Source organism: Neomonachus schauinslandi, chromosome 5 (genome assembly GCF_002201575.2).
Source record: "Neomonachus schauinslandi chromosome 5, ASM220157v2, whole genome shotgun sequence".
In the NCBI taxonomy this organism is placed as follows: Eukaryota; Metazoa; Chordata; class Mammalia; order Carnivora; family Phocidae; genus Neomonachus; species Neomonachus schauinslandi.
In genome coordinates, this window is record NC_058407.1 from 110723435 (window position 1) to 110747895 (window position 24461).

Consider the following 24461-nt stretch of genomic DNA (forward strand, 5'->3'; position numbering starts at 1 on the left):
CAAAAAAACAAAATGAAATCAAAATGGATCTTTAAAAAAAAAACCCTAAAATTGAATACCAACAGAAGCAAACAACTTAAATATACCAAATTGGTGAAATAACCAAAGAAAAGAGTTATTTCAAGTAACTGTTGATTTCAAGAGACTTTTGATTCTGACTAATTCAAGTAACTCTTATCTCTGACATCTGTAATGGGATATATTATAATGCCAAGAGGAATAGCTAAGAAACCTGAAGCTTTACTTGCTAGGTGTGTTGAGAGTAGTAATACTAGTATTTGTGATGGTTAATTTTATATCTCAAATGGACTGGGCCACAGGGTGCCCAAACATTCTGGATAGGCCCGTGAGGGTGTTTCTAATGAGATTGAACGTTTGAATTGGTAGACTAAGGAAGGCATAATCTCCCCACTTATTTACCAATGTCAAAAAGAAATCTATTATCTATACCGCAGAGAGATCTGATGGCCACAACCTTCGCCAAAAAATCAAGCATGTCACAAATATTAAGACAATCTAACATCACAGCCCCTTGATGTGATGAAATAACAAGCCTTCAAAACCACCTATGTAATATTCTTACCAAAATTAATTAAACTGAATATAATCATACATTTAGATTTTACACTGAAGTACAAGAAAAACACAGAAGTTACCAGGAACAAATTCAGTAACACCATAAGGAGGTGATCAGATCAGCCTAGAAGGTAGGACATTGTACGAGAATATCGGCTTGAACTCATCAAAAAATACAGGGTCATGAAAGACATAAAAGGGAGTGGACTGTTCCATCATAAAGAAGCTTAAGAACAATAACAGCCACAGGCAAGACTTGAGCCTTAATAGGATCCTGAATTGAACAAAGGAATATAGACTATATCTGAGATGATAAAATGAAATGTTCACTTTATTAGGTATGATAATGATATTATTAGTTACATAGGAGAATAGCTAAGGAGATTTGTGCTGAAGGATTTAGAGGTGAACTTCTGTGATGACTACAATCCACTTTCAAACAGTGCAGCAGAAGAAAGCAGATGTATGGATACACATACACAGAGAAAACGAGAGCAGGGGCCGGGGGAGAGCACAAAGGTGCACAGGAGAGACAAGCAAATGGGGCAAAATTGGTGAATCTAGGCCAAGAGTATATGGGTTTCACTTTTCAATTTTTCCCTTTTTTTTTTTTTTGCCTGTTTGAAATTTTTCAAAATATGAACTTGGGGGTAGAGGGGGTATTGATGATAATACCTTTGCAAAAATCAAGTTAAATTGCTGCAGGAAAGAAAAATGATTGATCCCTGTTCTTAGATAAGAATAGTAACTTCCCCCACAGATGGGAAGGAACGCCCATCACTGTCACTGTCAAGGTTCACTCTGATTCTGCGTGCACCTCATTAAATTAAAAGGGCAAACTTGATCTACATCCTTCCAAGCAGTCGCTACAAAAGCCAGGAGCACTTTTCCAGGGCAGCCAAGGTTCTAGGGAGGCAAACCTCGGGGGATGAGAGGATCTTGTTTCAGAAGAAAGGGCAGACAGGGAAATAAATTCAGGCTTGCCTTGGAAAGATAGAGCAGGGCATGCGTCAGTCGCACAACCAGGACAAGAAAGTGGCAACCGGCGGAGGTGGGGGGTCAGGAAAAATAAATGTGTGGCTGAAGGAAGAAATGTGGGCTCTGAGATGAAGTTTAATATAATTTAATGCATGAGTGTGATGCTTTCCAATTTCTGAGAGAGTGTTTTGGCTATTGTTAACGGAAGACTTTCTGTAGCCTCTCAGTGTGTTTTGATTCTTTCACTTGTCTCTACCCTCACCATTCCCCCAGTACTTGATTATCTCCAAGACCTCTGCTCCCCTTGTCCTCCTCCACAGCACTCAAATGAAATGCTTGGCTGCTATTTTCCCAGTGCTCACTCAGGTTTTCAGGCCCAGCCTCTTCTGTTACTGGGGATTTGAAAGAAACACAGGTAACCCTTAGAGCTTCCCAATGAGGCACAAAGAACCGTGGTTTCACAGCACGAACTGGAATCACTTAGTTTCCAAGTCCTTTGCTTAGATTGACTTTTTTGAATTTACTACAAGAAAAAAACCTTACAGCTGTGAAAGGGTGTGGTTGAAGCAGGCAGCTCTAAAATATATGCAGATGCAGCATTCATCTTTTGGGTAGTAGGTACTGCATTTGTGTTCCTGTGCTCAGCTATGCAGTGGAGGGTAGATAAGACTTGTTGATACCGGTTGGAAAATCCAGAGAGGAAAATGGGCCAGAGACAGAATGTCTGGCCAAGGTACCCTGACACTTCATTTCTTCCCATGAAATCGGTTCAAAATATCTTCCATTGCACATTTCCTTGAAAAATCAGATTGTGAAGGTAGTGAGTTTGGGCATAAAATAGTTGCTCCTGCATAATCCAACAAGTACCTACATCCATAAAAGTTTCAAGTGCCCAGTGGGTACTAAATATATGTACACTTAATACAACCTAAAAGAGTTCTTTTTGTCCTGGGGCCATGGTTTTCTAGATAAATACTTATTGGATGGTATCACAAGCTGGATAAATCTGCTTTGCTGTTCACACTGACTGCTAAGATGTTCAGAGCCAAATGTGAAACCTACCTCTACTAGGGTGATCGAAACCCTGTATCCTGCATGAGGGGCACCATTTTCGCAACCGGATGATTCGTTACATTACACGGGTTATAGTTCTGTAAGTTGCCTTGAATCTTTCTCGGAATGAGGAGGTATCGTTGGGATGAAGGGAACCCTGGTCGAACCTAAAACAAAGCAGAGGCCGCTCCTGCTCAGGCTCTAGGATGTTCTCCTATAGTGGATCCCAGGCTGTCCTGCCAATAATCAAAGGTAACCTGCCAAAGACCACCACGCCTGAACCCAAAGTCACTATTGTTCTCTAAGAAGACCAAGTTCCTGGAAAGCAGCTCTCAGATGGCAAAGCCAGTAAATGAAACCAGCCCCTTGGCTCTTCGGATATACACACTGCATCAGGGAACAGTGCAGTGCTGCACACCTTTTTGTGATGTACAAACTGTGCCTAGGAACCAGAGAGAAAAGGGGACTAATTGTGCTGGGCACTTGATACACATTAAAGACATACTTTCTACACCAACTCTGTAATAGAACCTGATGATGCTACTCATACACACACAAAAAAACCAAGACTCCTAGAACAGGTCACAAAGCTGCAAGTAAATAGCAAAGCACGAGTTCAGACCCTGTTGGGTCTGATTCAAGGTGCTGCCTTATTGGAGCAAGCCTGCAGGGCCAGTTGGCTGCCCCTGCCTCTGTTTCCCCGTATGTCATGTGCCAAAATGCCACTTCTGCTCTGATCCCCGATGAGGCTGCTACATGAAATCTATAAAGAATTTTAATCCTTTGGAAGAAAAGAACATGAAGAACATAAAACCATGTGGAATGAGGTCAAGGAGCTCCTGGATGACCACCTGGTTTGATTTGGGGTCCCGTGAGAATTGGGGAATGAATGTCAAAGAATAGATCTTTCCCTCTGGCATACACGGGTGTCAGAAAAATTTGTGGAAGCTCTAGAGAAGTCCCAGATTTTGGTAACCACGGCATTAAAGCGCTGCAGTGGGGCCCACCACTGTGGTGGTCACGGTGCGATGCCAGTACCCTGTACTATCAGCCTCATAAGGGAGCTCTGAGCACAGGGGAAGTGGGGCATGGAAATCCCTCTCCTCCTCCCCAAGGAGCTGCAGTTCCAAGCCAGAGCACACTGTGAGCACTACACTGGCCAGTAAATGCAACAACACTTGGAACTCCCTGGGGAGTCCTCAATGAACCTACTTCAGAGCCTGTACCTTTCACTTCTCAGAGCCCTCAGAGCAGCTCCAGGAGGTGTGTCCTAAAACATTTACTTCTCCCTCCAAAGAGAATTTTTATGCTCCTCTTTTTCTAATAAAGCTCCAATCCTTTCCTCCTTCTTTTGGGTCCCTTTTCCCCTTCTATATTGATATTCTTAATGCTGGTCTCTTTAACTTCTTATCTGTGCCATGCTCTCTTCTATTACCAAGCCTTTGCATAAGCTGTTTTCTCTGCCCAGGACACTGGAATACCTGCCTGCCCCCAGGTCCTCTCCCTGGCTTTGACTGCCAGGTAGTTCTTCTAGTTTAGTTAAGTCAACACTTCTGTGAAGGCCTCTTGACTTCCCTAGGGAGTTGGGCCTCTGTTATGGAGTTCTGGTATATCTCCACATGATTATTTATTGTCTGTCTCTTCCATTAGACTCATAAGGGCAGATGCCACATCTTCACTGGTGGCTGCTCAAAGTCTAAACAATGCCTGGCACAGAGCAGATGCTCAATGAATGTCTGATGAATGAATGAGTGAATCTCTTTTAAAGAATGAAGATAAAACGCAGACCAATGCCATAACAATGAAAATAACAAAATATCCTCAGATTTATTCAGTTCTTCATAGTTTAAAAAGTGTTTTCAACAACTCTATAACAACAAATCTGATAACCTAGATCAAATAACTCAATTCCTTGAAAGAGACAATTTGCCAAAGCTCATACAAGAAGAAATAGACAATCTAACTAGGCCTATATCTATTAAGGATATTGAATCAATAATTCATAACCTTATAAAAACATAAAGCACCAGGCCAGGTGGGGCCACTGCTGAATTACACAAAACATAAGGAAGAAATACTATCAATTCTCTATAACCTAGATAGAAACAGATGGGATGCTTCCTGACTCTTTCATGAGGCCAGCATTACTCTAATACCAAAGCCAGACAACGACATTATAAGAGAAGAAAACTATAGACCAATATCTCTCATGAACATAAGGAAAAATCCTCAACAAAATATTAGCAAATCAAGTCCAACAGTGTACAAAAGGAATTGTGCACCATGACCAAGTGGGATTTATCCTAGGTATGCAAGGCTGGTTCAACATTCAAGAATAAATTAATGCAATCCCGCACATCAACGGGCTAAAAAAGAAAAATTCACATGATCATGTCAATAATGCAGAAAAAGCGTTTCACAAAATCCAACACCCATTCAAGATAAAAAACTCTCAGTAAACTAGGAAGAGAGGGTAAATTCCTCAACTTGATAAAGACTATCTACAAAAAATTCCTACAGTTCACATCATACTTAATGGTCAGAAACAAGAAGCTTTTTTGCTAAGATCAGGAACAAAGCAAGGATGTACCCCCTCACCACATTTTTTCAACATCATAGCAGAAATCTTAGCTAATGCAGTAAAACAAGAAAATAAAAGGCATATGGATTGGGAAGAAAGAATTAAAACTATCTTTGTTTGCACATGAGATGATCATTTATCTGAAAATGTCAAAGAATCAACAAAAAACACTCTTGGAACTAGTAAGCAATTATAACAAGGTTGCAGGATACAAACTTAATATAAAAAAGGTAATTCTTTTCCTATAGACCAGCAATAAACAAGTGGAATTTTATATTAAAAACACAATACCATTTATATTAGTATACACCCCCAAAATTCTTATACAAAATATGTATGAGATTTATATGAGGAAAACTACAAAACTCTGCTTTAAAAAAAAATCAAAGAAGGACTAAATAAATGGAGAGATATTCCATGTCCATAGATAGGAAGATTCAATATTATCAAGATGTCAGTTCTTTTCAACTTGATCTATAAATTCAATGCAATCTCAATCAAAATCCCAGCAAGTTATTTTGTGGGTATCAATAAACTGACTCTAAAGTTAAAATGGAGAAGCAAAAGATGAAGAATAGCCAACACAATATTGAAGGAGAAGAAGAAAGTTGGAAGACTAATATCACACAACTTCACAACTTATTATAAAGCTACAGTAACCAGTTTGGTGTGATAATGGCAAAAGAATAGACAAATCAGTGGAACAGAATAGGGAGCCCAGAAATAGGCCCACATAAATCTAGTCAACTGATCTTTGACAAAGGAGCAAAGGCAGTACTAAAGATCAAAGATCGTCTTTTCAACAAATGGTGCTGGAACAACTGGACATTCACATGCAAAAAAAAAAATGAATCTAGACACAAACCTCACACCTTTCACAAAAATTAACTCTAAGTGGATTATAGACCTCAATGCAAAATACAAAACTATAAAACTCCTAGAAGATAACATAGTAGAAAGCCTAGATGACCTTGATATGGCAATGACTTTTTTGATACCACACCAAATGCACAATTCATGAAAGAAAGAATGTATACGCTGGACTTCATTCAAATTAAAAACTTGTGCTCTGCAAAAGACAATGTCAAGAAAATGAGAAGACAAGTTACAAACTAGGAGAAATATTTGCAAAACACACATCTGATAAAGGACTGTTATCTAAAATATACAAAGAACTCTTAAAACTCAACATCAAGAAAACAAACAACCCAATTAAAAATGGACAAAATAAGACGAACCATGAGAGACGATGGACTCTGAAAAACAAACAGGGTTCTAGAGGGGAGGGGGGTGGGAGGATGGGTTAGCCTGGTGGTGGGTATTGAGGAGGGCACATTCTGCATGGAGCACTGGGTGTTATGCACAAACAATGAATCATGGAACACTTCATCTAAAACTAATGATGGAATGTATGGGGATTAACATAAGAATAAAAAAAAATGGACAAAATATCTTAACAGACCCCTCATCAAAGAACATATACAGATGGCAAATAACATATGAAAAGATGCTCCACATCATATGTCATCAGGGAAATGCAAATTAAAATAACAATGAGATACCACTACATACCTATTAGTATGGCCAAATCAAAAACACTGACAATACCAAGTGCTGCCAAGGATACAGAATAATAGGAGCTCTCATAAGAATGCAAACTAGCACACTTTGGAAGACATCATGGCAGTTTCTTACAAAATTAAACATACTCTTACCATATGATCCAATAATTATCTTCCCATGTATTTATTCAAAGGAGCTGAAAACTTGTTTCCATGTAAAAATCATCACATGAATGTTTATAGCAGTTTTATTCATAATTGCCAAAACCTGGAAGCAGCCAAAACATCCTTCAGTAGGAGAATGCATAAATAAATTGTGGTTCATCCACACAATGAAATATTATTCAGCATTAAATAAAAATTGAGCTATCAAGCCACTAAAAGACATGGAGGACACTCAAGTGCATATTACTAAGTGAAAGAAGACAATCTTAAAAGGCTACATTCTATATGATTTCAACTATATGACATTCTGGAAAAGGCGAAACTATGGAGACAGTAAGATAATCAGTGGTGGCCAGGGGTTGAAATGGGGAAGAAAGAATAGGCAAAGCACAGAGAATTTTTAGGACAGTGAAAATATTCTGTTTGATACGATAATGATGGATATATGTCATTATACACTTTCCAAATCCATAGAAATTATATAACACCAAGAGTAAACCCTAATGTGAACTACGAACTTTGGGTATTAATGATGTGTCAAAGTAGATTCATGAGTTGTAATAAATGTATCACTCTGTTGTGGGATGTTGTTAAAGGGGAATGCTATACATATGTGGGGGCAGGGAATATATGGAAAATCTTTGTATCTTCTCAGTTTTGCTGTGAACCTAAAGCTGCTCTAAAAAAGTGTTTTTTAAAAGACTTACATTATTTTTATAACTCTGTAAAGTATGTGTTTCTCATAGAAGGCTTGTTTTTTTTTAGTCTTTCATTCTTATTAATATATTTTTGCTCTGGAAGTGGTAGCAATTCCAAACTCCCCTCTTTATATAATTTTTCATTTAGATAACTAACATTTATTTAGCCTTAATGATATACTAGGCACTTTACCTAAGATTTCTTATTTACAACTCATAAAAAGTCTTATGATCCCAACTCTACCTTCTGGCTGGCCAATCCCAGGGCAAGATGCTGGCTTCTCCATTTGTCTCCCAGTGCCTGCCCTTCCAGCCCTCCCACATGGCCTCTATTTCTGTAACTGATCCTGATGCCCCTCTCCCTTGTCTGCTAGTCTTTTGTCTCCTGTCTAAGCAGAGCACTTGCACCTTGGGATCTAGCACAGGAGACTGGTCCCAGCTCCTCTGATACTGGCCTGGCTCACCTCTCAGAACTCTCAGTCCTCAGGGAGCTCAAGGCAAGAAGCTGTCCCCCAGAACCCTTCCTGCCACTGGCCCATTTCCATAAGCTTCATTCTGGCCCTTTCTGAAAGCAGATGTGACCCTGGAGTACTTTCCTTACTAGAGTCAAGTAAGCCACACATCAACAATTCAAGAGCGCGCCACAAGGCAGGACTGTGAATGCAGCAAGAGGAATGTGGGTCATGAGCCTGAAATGAGCTACTGGTGAGTGTCCACTCCCATAAAATGAGGACTTTGCTAAACTGCTGCCAAATTCAGAGCTTGTTTCCTTCCCAAGTGGCTGCTAACTGAAAATATACTGGCTATCAGAAGGGATACACACTTGAGGAGAAACAAAACAAATGCCCAGCATAGGTGTTAAACACAAGACCACTCAGGGCAGACGCTGACCGCTCTATGCCAGATGGTCAGAACACACACAACTCCAACTCACAAACCCAAGACTTGCCTGGGTTGAGCGACCTGGGCCTGAAAACTACTCCCACCTTCATGAAAAGTTGGGGGCAGGAGTGGGAGAACTGGGAGGGGAAGGGAGGAGGCCTCTGAGGCCAAACCCTTTCCAGGTTTGGCTGGGAGACTCATGTTTAAAATTTACTACATCATTTATATGCTTGGATAGTAAATTTATCTCTTTCCTTCTTTTTTTCAGGGTGGGGGAGATAGAGAAGGGAGGCCAATAACAAATAATGATGTCCTGATAATATTTGACAACACTTGAATTAGGTGTCTGCACTGTATTGGAAGAAAATATTTGGCTATTGGATTAAGACCTAAAAACCCTTAGAATAACAATAAATAAAGTACAATGCCGACAAAACAAAGCTCGGTGAATGAGTACCCCAGGGGAGGTCTGAGCACTTGATCCAAAACTGCAAATGTAAGCTTGAAATCTCTTTGAAGTCTTATGCTTGGTCTTTGAAATTCGTCCAATGGGCATTCTGCCCATTAATGTTTATTTTAATATGAAAATAATATTCTTTCTCCTCCAAAATTTTCAAGTAAAACCCAGTGCTCCGGGAAGGTGCGGCAGTGGAACACATCGCCAGTTTCATATGCCCAGGGATATAAATAATCAGGTATCCAGAATCCATGTGCATTTAGAGCAACTGTTGGCTGACAGTCTGGCTGCCCTGGGTGACAGGGACAGCAAGTGCAGATCCAGAGGTCTGGGTGAAAAAGGGACTGCAGAGAACCTCTGTTCAAAAAAGTACGGTCAGAGACACTGCAGAGTACCTTTCATAAGTCCCACTAGAAAAAAGCATTCTATCTGGGGGTACACACACAGAGGTCTCCTGGGGTGCTAATATCCTTGGGGTCCTTGTTACAGTCTGTATTAGTTCAGGTAGGCTAGGTTATGCTAACAAAACAGACACAAACATGCAATGGCTCCACACAATAGAAATAGAACAGTCCCGAAGGTTCAGGTAGGAGGTTCTATTCTGTGTAGTTGTACAGGAATCCAGGCTGAGGGTGGGTCTGCCATCTTTAACATGTGACTTCCAAGGTCACCTGGGGGTTGCTGCCTCAGTCACCCAGAAGAGGAAAAGAACACGCCAGAAAAATGAATGCAAAGTTTTTATAGGGCCAGGCCTGGTAGGACAGCCCCATACTCCTGCTCATATTCCACTCATTGCCCCTCAGTCACATGATCACACTGAATTGCAAGGAGCCTGGGAAAGGGAATTTATGTATATGTTCAGGAAGAAAAAGGAAATACAGATTTTGTAGAATAGCAGTTTTTGCAACAACATCTGAGGCCAGGAAATCCCATGAAGCTCTGTATATTAATTTCAGATAGATTCAAGAATGAGATAGTTCTACGTGGGACACCAGCACATTTCTGGGGGATTCTAGGCCCTCTTCAATATTCTAGTTACGTTAAAGAGATTCTGCCCCAAATCAGTGAGCTATTGGAAAGTTTACTGGCACTTTTTCTGAATATTAATTTGTCCCAAGCTTTGATCTTATTCAGTTAATTACAGGCCTTCTGTAATTCAATTAATAAAAATATTTGTCACTTTAAGACCTAATTTTTTTTCCTAAAACTGTCTCTATTTTAACCTTTTAAAATTAAGTATTAATAAGCATTTCTCTGGAGCACAGGAAGTACCAATGAGACTAATTCAAAATAGCAAATAATCCCATGGTCCTTTACTTATGATCTTTTCTCATACTAAGTTTGCCTTCCTCACTTCATTGGTTGGAGTAGCATAAATGTGGCTTGTGGTTTTGCAAGTTAGAATAATCATTTGCAAAAATATTTTTCTTTTTGCAAAATACAGTTGACCCTTGAACAACACAAGCTTGAACTGTGTGGGTCCACTTATATGTGGATTTCAGTAAATGCAGTGCAGTAGTATAAATATATTTTCTCTTCCTTATAATTTTCTTAATGACATTTTCTTTTCTCTAGCTTACTTTGTTGTAAGAAAACAGTGTATAATACATATAACATAAAAATATGTGTTAATCCACTGTTTATATTATCCATAAGACTTCTGATCAACAATAGGCTATCAGTAGTTAAGTTTGGGGGAAGCAAAAGTTATACTTGGATTTTCAGCTTCAAGGGTGGTCAGTGTCCCTAACCTCCACATTGTTCAAGGGTCAACTGTGTAACAACAGTATGACAGAGTAATAACCGATGTTTCTCTGAACTGAAACACTTCATAGACTCAGAGCCAGGACTGATGTGACCTGTTAGGGCAACTTCTGCCTAGAAGGTGAATGTCCTATACCTGCATCTCTGAAGCAGTGTCCTTCACCAGGCAGATTATCAAACCTCCCCTGTCCAAAGCCGAGGGAAACCTTGGATTTGTACAGTTTCCTCACAGTACTTTTATTCAAAGCACTGGAGCTCAGAAAAGTTTGTCTGCCAATGCTTTTTCCTTCCTCCTAGTGACTTCGCAGCCCCACATAAAGTCCTGAGCTGCACCTTTTGATCTTTACCCAAGGCCACCACATTCCAACAACTCCAGAGCACATAACTGTGCTCTCTGTGCAATGTGAAGGTCCCCCTTTCTCATACAAATTCAAAAAGACAGCAGGTGAATTTAGGTCTTTGGGGAGCATGCACAAGTGGTTCTTCAAGCCCCAGTTACATCCTACAGGTTAAGTTATGTCAGCTGCAATTGAACAAAAAGTGAGGGGACTTTGATTTTTAGTGAAATGGTTGAGAAAACAAGCCATTTCAAATATTTGGTAATGCAAGATAAAATAGGACAAATACGATTTTAAATGCAGCTTGAAAACAAAGTAAAGGAAATCCCAGAAGTCAAAAATAAAGAATAAGCTAACACCAAAGCAGGGAGCATGTGAGCTGACACTGTGACTACCCCAGAGGAAGGGTTGTCAGTCTCCATAATCTTGAGGCTTGAATTTCAATACTCCTGCCAAGAGAGGAGGCAGAGTTTTGGTCCCATAGGAGTAAGGAAGATCAAGATTCCCATAGCAAGTGGCGGCCCTTGAAGAACACCTTCAATAAAAAATTAAACTAGATAAATATCCACATAAGATCACAGAGACAGGAAAAACAAAAACAAAAAAAAGCTCGTGTGTCACTTACTGCCCTGGTAGTCAGAAGAAAAAAAAAAAAAAACCCTTCCTGGGAATATATTACTGTACATCATGCAGATTTTGGATTCTATTTCATACTAACAACATGGTTCAGGAAAACCCAATTTAAGAAAAGAATATGAAAATTGTTCCAGCCAATAAAACCCCCCAGGGAACTGAAGTTAGGCTGCACAATATTTTCAGAGGATGAGCTCACCATCAAAAGCCTTAAAATGCCTGAGGAAATAACCTGCTATAATCAAGAGCCAGCAGACATGATGAACACAAGACATTTGACATGAACAAAACATGATCAAAAATGAAAACCAAATAAAAGTTTCAGACATAAAAATCTAGTAATTAAAATTAAAAACTCAGTGGATAGGTTTCATCTGATTAGACACAGCTGATCAGAGAATCTGTGAACTGGAGAGAAAATGTAAGGAAATTATACAAATGTAATACACAGATCAAGAGGTGAAAAATATCAAAGAGAAGTTAAGAGATATTCAAATAAAATGAAAACATCCAAACATATCTAATAGAAGTTGCAGAAAGAATCAACAGACTGAGAAGAGCCAGTATTCGTGGAGAATGGCTGAATATTTTCTAGAATTCATCAAAAACATGAATCTGCTGATTCAAGAAGTGCAACATACTCTAAGTAAAATAGGTAAAACAAGTCCATACCTGAACACATCATGGTAAAACTGCAAATCAGAAGGCAAAGAGAAAACCTTAAAATAACTAGCGAGAGCATCCTTTAGACTGATAGCAGATATACTATAATAAGAGCAATAAAAACCAAGACAATGGAATAATATCTTCAAAAGACTGATAAAATAGAACTCTCAGTGTTGATTTTTACATCTGTTGGTACTGTTCAAGAGTGAGAAAAAATTCAAAATATTTTCTGACAAACCAAGACTGAGAGCAGTTAGTTCATTAAGTCTCACTGAAGGAATCACTAAAGGATTTTCTTCAAGAAGAAGCAATCAAATCCAGAAGAAATGAGTATGATATAAGAAGTAATGATAAGCAATGACATTGGTAAGCATTCAGGTAAACCTAAACAAGACTCAGCGGTATAAAAAACAATGACAGATTTTAGGAAAGAGGCATAAAGAGTGGGATAAAATACTAGACAACAATGACGTTTTATTGAGATTGGGGATAAAAAGTAAAGCATTCCAAGGACTGAGCATGATGCAAGAAGGCAGAAAGAATAAGCACCAGACTTTGTTAATTGAGGTACAAGTTAAAAATTGGAAGGTAAGTGCTAAAAGAATAGAAATAAAATATATTACTTCTAAAGGAATAGCAGCAAAATAAGAAAGGGAACTAAGAAAACTCAATCATTCCAGCAGAAAGCAGGAAAAAATTTTAAAAATAAATTTACATATAATATGTATATATATTATAAACAGAAGACACAATATGGTAGGAAAAAAGTTTTTAAATCACAGTAAATATGGGATATATAAAATATGTATTAAAATATAACAATAAGTAAATATGAATGGATTAAACTTATGTTAGATTTAATTCGACCCATGAAAAAGAATGCGACCTACAAAAGATTCAATACAACTGACTATAAACATATGGAAAGAATTCTCAGCTTCACTAGTAAAGAAAAAATGAATTCACATATGGATTTTAAAATGACAATCCTTAGTGCTAAAGGGAGTGGGTAAATTGGCATTCTTTTAAAATGTTGACTGTAAGTGAATTGGTACAAATCTTCTGGAGTACAGTTTGTAACATATATCAAAAGGCTTAAAATATGCATACCTAGCAATTACACTTTGGGGAAATAATCAGATGTGTGCAAAAATTTATCAATAAGGATATTCTAATGAATTATGTATAATATCATAAACCTGAAATCTAAATATCCAGTAATTATTAAAAGTTATTAAATTACTACCACTGCAGCTACTACTACTACTACTAATAATAAAAGATCAAATTTGGGGCGCCTGGGTGGCTCGGTCATTAAGCGTCTGCCTTCGGCTCAGGTCATGATCCCAGGGTCCTGGGATCAAGCCCTGCATCGGGCTCCCTGCTCAGTGCGGACCCTGCTTCTCCCTCTCCCACTCCCCCTGCTTGTGTTCCCTCTCTCACTGTCTCTATCAAATAAAAAAAAAGATTTAAAAAAATCAAATTTATTAAGAGTTTACCATGTAGCAAGCATTGTTCTAAATGCTTTACTGACACATTTAATCTCCATTATAACTATATAAGCTAGGCATTATTATCATCCTCATTTACAGATAAGAAAACTCAGGCACAGCAAATTTAGTGACTTGCCTAAAGTCACTCAGCAGTCAAAGAGCCTCCCATTTTTTTCTTTTTCTTTTTTTTTTATTTTTAAGAAGTTTTTATTTTTAGTGGTTTGTCTCTTCCAATTTCAAAATGATTTTTTGGGACACTCATCACAGTTGAGAGCCAAAGGCCATGGGCACAGATGATGGTGCTGAAAATTTGGTAATAACCACCATGGTATGTACGCAGCCTCTCTGAGTTTCCTCCCTCAGTCTGAACTCAGCTGCTCTATTTTCATCGCCTGTGTTTAATCTTACACCATTCTGCTGATTAACCTTTCATAGAAGACAGAAGGAACTTGGAAAACAGGTTAAGATTATGTAGCAGGTATGATAGCCAATCTAAACAGTGAACGCTGATTGGGGCAGATTTTCCATAAATGACCACCACGAGGTTTTCCCACTTCATGCGTTCTTCCAGAACCTTGCCACTCCCCCATCAAGAGAAGAAATCCATGTCTTCTCTTCATGACTTTGGCTGGGTTCTCCAAAACCACCATGGTATACATGTTTGTTACATTATGCGGTCAGCAAAAAAAAACATGTTCTGGGGAGTATTGTATTTTAATAACACTAACCATATGAAACAGCATGTATCCTAATATTGTAAACACACACGTATGTATAGTAGTATAAAAATCTTATTTATACAGAGGCATATTTAGATGCAGGAACAAGCCAGGATGCATCATATGCTGAAATATTAACAATCTCTAATCCCAGGATTATAGAAGGCTTTTTCTGCTTACTCTTCATATTTCTACAAGGAACATATATTTTTCACGCAATTTGAAACAAAGAAATTGTAATTTCAAAGATAAAGAAATCGATGTGGCTGATGGGGTGGGTGGGGGGAGGAGAGAGAAGATATCCTCCGCCTGCCCTGCCTGGTAGGAAGCTTCTTTGTTTCTGAGGCTTCCTGGTCCCGCCTAACCTGCGGCCACACTTCCCCAGCACCCAAGCTAGCCAGGTTCTTTTCCATCAACCCCCGGTGTGTCCAGCTGCATCTCTTGGCAGCTGTTATCCTGGGTCAGCTGCCTAGCCTCTCGCCCTTGATCTAATCCAAGAAGACACTAAATTACTTGGGGGGTCACATGGGTATTTCCTTTATGTCACGGGAGGAAATGGGCCCAGGTGTACAGCCCACAGCGGGAGACAATAGCAATTCATTAAATACATCAACAAATGTTTATTGAACTCCTATCATGTGACAGACATCATCTTTCAGGTCAAGCAACCTTGAATTCAAGGAAGTCCACTAAATCAGCCTCTTCCAATACACTCCTCTGGTGCCTTTTTTTTTTTTTTAAATAAAGATCACAACAATAAAGTTGACTTTGACATAGATAAAATCATAATCTCCCCTGGCAAGATATAAAAGTTTTATGTCTGAGAGTAAGACTTCTCTGATCCATAGATAAGCTCATGCATACTAACAAATGTTCAAGCAATTATTTGATTGCAACTCATTTAGATTCTTAATTAAGTTCCTCAGTCTTTAATTAAACTCTCCAGCATCCATTCCTTCACTAAAATGAAATTAAGGCTGGGGCCCATTGGAACTGTTCACCTACAATATTACTTTCTAGCCTCACTTTTTAAGCAGCGAACTATCAGTGTCATTTGGATGGAAATATCCAGTATAACGGAAGTTTAGAAAATGCTTCCTGCTGAAAGCACATTTTTCATCTCCAAGTCACCCAAGTCCGAAGGAGGCTGACAGCCCTTTCAGGTTCAACCACACCCTCAGGAAATACCCTCAGCCTTTTTGAATGCAAACCCGAGGACATTTTCAGAGCATCCCATTTTTTTCACCTTTTCGGGCTCATCTAGGACCTTGAAGCAGTTCTTACAAAAGCAGTAGGTAGATCAAGAGCATCCAAAACTCTTTACAACAGGTGTGCTTTTCCTTGAATTAAAATGCTCCTCTGAAAATGGAGTTTAGCTTTTTATCTGTTATGAATTCTAGTCTATTTAATTGTTGAGATGCTCAGCAGACCTCACTTAGTAAAGCAGGGAAGCATTTCAACAAGAAATCGATCTGAGAAGATGCAAATAAAATGTACTAAATGATTTTTTTTTCCCTTGGCCTGTGTTCTACATTTATCTTTTAATATTATTTATATTTATTGACTGATTTCATTTAAGTAATTTAGAAAACATCTACATCATCATAAACTCTACTTTCTTAGAACCCATACACTGGTCTAAACTGAGCTCTGAGTAGATTATTGCTTTTCTGGTGTTTTTTTTTTTGTTTTGTTTTGTTTTTGCGGGGGTGGAGGTGGGTAGTTCCCTATAATTATTAAGGATTCATATAAAGTGATTTTAACTAAAATAAAATTGGTTTTCTTACGCAGCAAATACTGAAAGAAGCCCCATGAAGCCAAGTCCTGTATGGTGTTTAACTGGGCTAAAGGATCAGGCAGCATGATCCTTGTTGACCCCTGTCTCCCTGTCTCCATTTCTCTCTCATATAAAGAAATGAACGGGCAGGTCGCCTGGGTGGCTCAGTTGGTTAAGCGACTGCCTTCGGCTCAGGTCATGATCCTGGAGTCCCAGGATCGAGTCCCGCATCGGGCTCCCTGCTCGGCAGGGAGTCTGCTTCTCCCTCTGACCCTCCTCCCTCTCATGCTCTCTGTCTCTCATTCTCTCTCTCGCAAATAAATAAAATCTTAAAAAAAAAAAAAAAAAAGAAGTGAACGGGCATCTGGAAATCAGACCCAGGCCTCCTGCTCGCAGTGGTCTAAGGTCCACTCACTCAAAGCCAGAAGACTAACAGACAGCAGGTCACAACTGTCACGGGATTGGGGGGCTTCTGCATGTACTTCATTTCTCACTGGGAGACCACAAGGCTCAATTCTTTTCTAACCTCTAGTTTCCCCGAGGAAAAGAAGTATCTGCTCCCTGAGGAAAGCGTGGGCCACGAGTTTTTGAAAAATTCACATTTTTCTCCCCATAGACATTAGTGAGTGCTAGTGATACAGTCTCCAGCCTGCTTACCTCCTCTACACAGGAGTGGACGGGCGGGATGGCGCCGTGGGCAGGCGTGGTGGATTGTGTCCAGTGTGCAGTTCCCAATGCAACATCTGTTGCCTCAAAAGTAGGTGTGTCCTGCCATGTCACGTGGAACCTCAGGGCTGTGGCCAACACTGTGCTTTGCCATCATACAGACAGCATAAAGATCAAGAACTGGACTTCCAACATCTGGGTAGGACAGGCTGGGACACTGAACCACAGGCATCCCTGGAGCAAACCACTCAAACCCAGATCGTCAGCTGAATTCAGGGCACTGAGAGAGAAGGTTTTTCATTTTCAGTTAAGCTGGGTTCCAATTGCAGAACCTTCTGTGGATGCCAAGCCATTCTTGCCCTGACCCTCCCCAGCTCAGGAAGTTTGCCTGACATGGATTTCAGTGAGGAAGTGCTCATGATTTTCCAAGTAAAATTGCTCAGCCTACAATGTTTTAGGCAGTAAGGCTTTCTATAACGAGACTAGAAGAAACTACATTAACAGGGGGTAGCTTTGGTTTGGATATTATGAGTGACTTTTTTTCTTCTTCTGTAATGTGTTTTCAATTTTCAAAATTGTCTACGGCAAGCATGTATTACATGTATAATTTTTAAAAACTAATTTAAAGGGCAGATGGCAAACTATACAGAAAGGGCAATGGCTCTTCTTAGAGACCCCAAAAATACTGAGGTCTTTGCAAGCCAGACTTCCTGTGGCCTATCCCTAGAAGAGAGATTTTCCAGAGCCTTTCAGAAGCTCTGGAAGCCTCTGGAGCACATTTGACTAAACCCCGCCCCATGCTCTAACGCCCACTCCCAGGGTGGTAATCCATTACATAGGGAAGCAGTAGGTGAAGCAAAAACTACCTTGACTCTAAAAATATACAGTTCATAAGTCACAGTGTGATGGATACACAGCTCTAAAATCTCCTACATTAACCAATAGCGAGGGAGAAAAAAAAACACAAACCACTGAGCTCCCTCTGCAGGTCAGTGATAGAATTAACTGGCCTGCTTTCCATTCTCGGTCTCCTTGAAAGACTCTAAGACCCTCCTCATCAACAAAACTGCAGTTATTTTAAAATGAAATGAAATGTACTGATACCAAAATAATAATAATAACAATAAAATTAAAAACCTTTCTCTTGTGCATTCTACGGTAGCAGAGCAAAACAGCATATAAACAGGTATAGGAAATAGAAACAGCCCTTGTAATTTCAGTTCCATGAAAAAAAATTCAGCAGGGGGTGATTAAAATAGCATGACTAATTAGAAAGCCAAAACCAGGGCTGCAAGACATTATTTCCAGCTCTGACGGACAAAGGCCTCCCTCATGTTCTCAAGCTGCTTCACAGAGAAGGAACTGGTAAAACAGAAGTGACAGAATCATGTGGAATCTATTTTTCCTTCTTTCACCTATAAATTTTAGTCACCTCTTTGATAGCCCTGCATCATTCTCCTCATTGATAGAATGAGAGTGTGTTAGGTCATGTCTTGAGATTCCGGTAAGCCCTAACAGAAAAAAACCAAATCTATGGTAATAACATAGGTTACTAAGGTATATACTAGAGAATTGAATTATATTAAAAGGGGTAGATCTTCGAGCTCATTTCAGGAGAAGGGTGAGAGGTGGTAATTTTATATAAAGTACATAACACACAGCAGGTGCTCAACAAAGGGTTGTTGAAGAATGAGTGCACTGCCATCTGGGGTGGGGACTCTGCCCCTGGTCACAGAAGCGAGGCCTCTGCCTGTCTTTAATGGATGAAGAAAGTTCTTGAAGCTCTTTATGAGTAGCACTGGTGATATCTTGTTGTTCTTTGTCTAATTCATCACTCCAGGGATCATCTCCCTGCCTAGTCTCCTTATTTTAACTAGCTAAATGTTTTACATCTAAACCTTGATACTTTACCAAAAGCATATTCTGATCGTCTGGGATTTTCCTATTTGGAAGAGCAGTGATCTGTGGGACACATCTGGTTGCATGGAGGATACGGTAGGTTGAGAACTGAAACAGGACTCAGTGTGAGGTGCAGAATAAGAGCAGAATCTTCTTGCAAGTCCTTGATGGTGTACTTTCTACCAGTTCCAGAGGTAGAAGAAGTTGAAGACATGAACACTGAACATACCACCTCGAGATGAATTTTATTAAGAGATTTTATTAAGTACTCAGCAAGTTCAGCAATAAACTCAGGGGCATCTTGTACGTGTTTTCTTAAAAAAAAAATTCTTCAATCTCATCCTGGAACATAAAAGTGATCTCTGGTTTCTTCTTACCAGTGTGAGATGACTCATCATCGCTAGCATTATCTTTTCTTCTAGATGTTTTAAGTTTTGTACTCTCTGGCCCTGCCCCCACCATCTCCTCCCACACTTCCACAGCCCTCTGTTGCTTTTCTCCTTCATTCATCTTTCTGGGCAACAGAGGTGCAATATTAACCATGATCCAGAGCTGATGGCTTCCTCTACTGACGTTTCCACGTGATCCGCAGGTCCATGACCAACACAAGCTGCTTTCAAAAAACAAGAGTTGTGTAGTCTTTTATCTTTTCTTTATTTAGCTGGTAGCACCTGGGAATCCAAGTCTGAACAAAGCATCAAATTCTAGATGGCCATTCGGCCTGAAAAAGGACTCCACCCAAGTACTCTCTGTTCTGGAGTAAATGTCAGGGATAAACATTGCCGTGGCCTGTCTCTCACCTACCACACTGCCTCGTAAGCGTCCACTATTAACAAGTTCCTCAAGCAGAGAGTAGAACAGCTGTTCCTGACATCATATTTTGAAATCAGAGAATTCACTGCTCTACCCAGGTAAAAGCACTGGATAGTCCATGGATCCACCTACAAAAGCTTCAGTAAATATTACTCCTCCGTTATTAGGATTGATGTGTCCATTAACAATTCTACGTAGTCACTGAGTTAGTGCCTGTGTCAGAAAGTTTCCAGGAAGATCATAGATTTTACAGAGTTCTGACATGGTGACCTGACCACTTTCTTGCAACTCATCATTTACCTTTTCTGCTAACTGATGCAAATAGTTCTCATCTACCAGCTGTCCCAACACTAGCTGAACATGCTTTTCTGATTTAACAGTGTCACCAGCTGTATTTTCACTATGAGTCAGATCCACATGGATCACCTGTTGCAGATCAACAACATTTACTCGACCACCTCGGACAGAGAGCTCATCTCTTATTTCTTTACTGATTTGGGCTGGAGTAATATATTCCTTGCCATCAAGTGTGTGAACTACTTGGGGCGCCTGGGTGGCTCAGTCGTTAAGCGTCTGCCTTCGGCTCAGGTCATGATCCCAGGGTCCTGGGATCGAGCCCCGCATCGGGCTCCCTGCTCGGCGGGAAGCCCGTTTCTCCCTCTCCCCCTCCCCCTGCTTGTGTTCCCTCTCTGGCTGTCTCTCTCTCTGTCAAATAAATAAATAAAATCTTTAAAAAAAAAAAAAAAGTGTGTGAACTACTTCTAGCTGTTTCTGAGCAATCGACTCATTCACAATCTCAATGCAGTTCCGCGCTGACAACCTCTGCGCGACCTCGGCGAGCCGCGTCCAAGGGACGGCAGCGACCAACCGCCAGATCTCCTCGCAGGTGTCCTTTCCTTACTCGCCCAGCTGCTGAAGAACTGACCACATGTCAGCCTAAAAAATAAACCATTCCAATTAATGAGTAGTGTTATCAATATGTTTTTAAGTTTGCATTTCCCTAGTGACTCAGGATGCTGAGCATCTTACTTGACAAGTGTATACCTTCTTTGATGAAAAGTCCATTCGAATCTTTTGCCAATTTGTTTTTTGAGTTGTTTTCTTATGGTCGAGTTTAAAGAGTTCTTCATATATTCTGGATACTATTTATCTGTCAAAGTTGGGATTTGCAAATATTTCTTCCAGTCTGTGGCTTGTCTTTTCTTCCTCTTAATAGCATGGCTTTCAATTTTGATAAAGTCTGATTCATCCTATTTTCCTGTGGATCATGTTTTTGTTGTCTTATCTAAGAACTCTTTCCCTAACTCAAAGTCACAAAGATTTTCTTATATGTTTTCTTCTAGAACTTTTATAATTTTATGTTTTACATTTAGGTGGATGATCCATTCTGAATTAACTTTCATATGAGGTATGAATTATGGGCTCTTTTTTATTTTGTATATGGACATCCAATTTTTTGAGCACCATTTGTTGAAAAGACTATCCTTTCTTTAACTGCTTTTGCATCTTTTTCAAAGATAGGTCTATACTGGGCTCTCTATTCTGTTCTATCGATCTACTTGCCTATCCTTTCACCAATACAACACTCTTAATGAAGTAGTAGTTTTTCTTGGATTTCAGAATTGTTTTGACTCCTCCCATTTATTTGCCTGTCAGCTTGTCAAAAAAAAAAAATTCCTAATGGGATTTTGACTGGGATTATATTGGATCTATCAGTCAAATTGGGGAGAATTGACTTTGTAACATGGTGAGACTCCCAATCCATGAACAAGGTCCATGTCTCCATTTGTTTATGTTTTCTTTGGGTTTCGTTCATCAGTATTTGTAGTTTTCAGCATATATCCCCTGAACATTTTGATTCCAATTGCTAGGATAGAGAAATACAGGTAACTTCTACATGTCAACCTTGTATCCTGTGTTCTTGGTAAACTCACTTATTCTAGGGTTGGGGTTTTTTTTTTTTTTAGATTTTTTTTTTTTTTTTGTATTTTGCATATAGACAATTGTATTATCTGTGAATAGAGAGTTCTATTACTGCCCCTTTAATCTATAAGCCTCTTATTTCTTTTTCTTGCCTTATTGTACTGGTGAAAACTTCTAGTTAATGGTGAGAGGGGAATATACTTGCTCATGTCAGGTCTTATGGGAAAAGCATTCAGTCTCTGACTATTAAGGATGGTGTTAGCCTCTGTAGATACCCTTCATCAGGTTAAGGAAATTCCATGCTATTCCTGGTGTGCTGAGTTTTTATCATGAATGAATGTTGAATTTGACAAGTGCTTTTTCTGCATCTACTGAGATGATCATCTGGTTTCTTTCTTCAGTCTGTTAATACAATGAATTATACTGATTTTTTTAAATGTTGCAACAACCTTGCATTCCCAGGGCGAACCCCACTTGGACATGCTGTATTTTATTTTTATTGAGTGGTTTTACATTTCTGTTTAGAGGGATACTGGTCTATAGTTTTCTTTACTTGTAACAACTTCGGTTTTAGTATCAGGGTAATGCTGGCCTCATATAATGAATAGGAAAGTGCTTCGTTTCTTAAATGTTTAAAGAATTCACCAGTTAAATCACTTAGACTGGAGTCTTTTTTGCTGGAAGGTTTTTAACTATGAATTCAACTTCTTTGATAGGATATTCAGGGTATCGATTGCTTCCTCAGTAAATTTTGGTAGATTGTGTCTTTCAAGGAATTGTCAAAATTATGGGCATAGACTTGTTGGTAGAATTCCCTCAATGGGATTCTATTGCCCCTACTTTCATTCCTGATTTTGGTGATTAGTGTCTTCTATCCTTTTTTCATGGTTTGCAGGTTTATCAATTTTAATGACTTTTAAGGAATCATATTTTTTGAAAAGTATCTTAGCAGGTATATTATTTTGAGTTAACAGGTTTTTTTCTTTGAGCACTTTAAAGATTTCCCTTCCATCGTCTTCCAGCTGGAGTGGTTTCTGATGAGAAGTCCTGGGATTCATGGCATTGGTCCTCTATACTAATGCATCTTTTTTCTCTAGCTGTCTTTAAGAATTTTTTCTTTGTCTTTGGTTTTCAGCAGTTTGAATATGAAAGCCCACAAGTGAGTGTGTATGTGGTGTGTTGGTATCTATCCTGCTTGATGTTCTCTGAGCTTCTTGATCTGATATTTGTATCTGTTATTAATTTTAGAAAATTCTCAACCAAATATTTATTCTGCCGTATTCTTTCCCTCATCCTTCTTGCATTCCAGTTACACATGTTAGATTGTTTGTTACTGTCCCACAGCTTTTGAATGCTCTGTTTTATTTTCCGCTCTTCTTGTTTTAGTTTGGGTACAATTTCTATTGACCTATATTCATATTCACCTCTTCTTTCCTTAGCTGCATTAAGTGTATTGGCAAGCCCACTGAATGTTTTCTTCATTTCTTTTACTGTTTTTTCACTTTTAGCATTTTCACTTAATTCTTTTTTATTGTAGCTCTTTCATAAAATTGTCCATCTGATCTTGAATGGTGTTAACCTTTTCCTTTCAGCCTTCAACATATTAATTATGGTTATTTTATTTTATTTTTAAATTTCTTGCTTCATTTCCTTATTTATTTAACTTATTTTTTTAATTTTTTTAAATTTAAATTCAATTAATTAACATATGAAATATTATTAGTTTCAGAGGTAGAGATCAGTGATTCATCAGTTCTTATATAATACTCAGTGCTCATTATATCACATGCCCTTCTTAATGTCTATCACTCAGTTACCTCATCCCCCACCCCCCTCACCTCCAGGAAAACTCAATTTGTTTCCTATATACAATGGAATATTATGCAGCCAACAAAAGGAATGAGATCTTGCCATTTGCAATGACGTGGATAGAACTGGAGGGTATTATGCTGAACGAAATAAGTCAAACGGAGAAAGACATGTATCATATGACCTCACTGATATGAGGAATTCTTAATCTCAGGAAACAAACTGAGTGTTGCTGGAGTGGGGGGTGGGGTGGGAGGGATGGAGTGGCTGGGAGACAGACACTGGGGAGGGTATGTGCTCTGGTAAGCACTGTGAATTGTGCAAGACAGTTGAATCTCAAATCTGTACCTCTGAAACAAATAATGCAATATATGTTAAGAAAAAAAAAAAAGAAGAAGATAGCAGGAGGGGAAGAATGAAGGGGGCGAAATCGGAGGGGGAGATGGACCATGAGAGACGATGGACTCTGAAAAACAAACTGAGGGTTCTAGAGGGGAGGGGGGTTGGAGGATGGGTTAGCCTGGTGATGGGTATTAAAGAGGGCACTTATTGAATGGAGCACTGTGTGTTATACACAAACAATGAATCATGGAACACTACATTAAAAACTAATGATGTAATGTATGGTGATTAACATAACAATAAAAAATTTTTAAAATAAATAAATAAATAAAAGAGTCTCTTATGATTTGTCTCCCTCTCTGATTTTGTCTTGTTTTATTTTTTCCTCTCTTCCCCTATGATCCTCTGTTTTGTTTCTTAAATTCCACATATGAGTAAGATCATACAATAATTGTCTTTCTCTGATTGACTTATTTCACAGCATAATACACTCTAGTTCCATCCACATTATTGCAAATGGTAAGATTTCATTTTTCTGATGGCTGAGTAGTATCCCATTGTATATATATATACCACATCTTCTTTATTCATTCATCTGTCAATGGACATCTGGGCAATTTCCATAGTTTGACTATTGTGGACATTGCTGCTATAAACATTGGGGTGC

General features: G+C 39.0%; 1 pseudogene; it reads right to left on the reverse strand.

Moving 5' to 3' along the window:
* Positions 1-19413: 19413 nt before the first annotated feature.
* On the reverse strand, positions 19414-23125 carry LOC110577256 (annotated as a pseudogene).
* Between the last annotated feature and the right edge of the window lie 1336 nt (positions 23126-24461).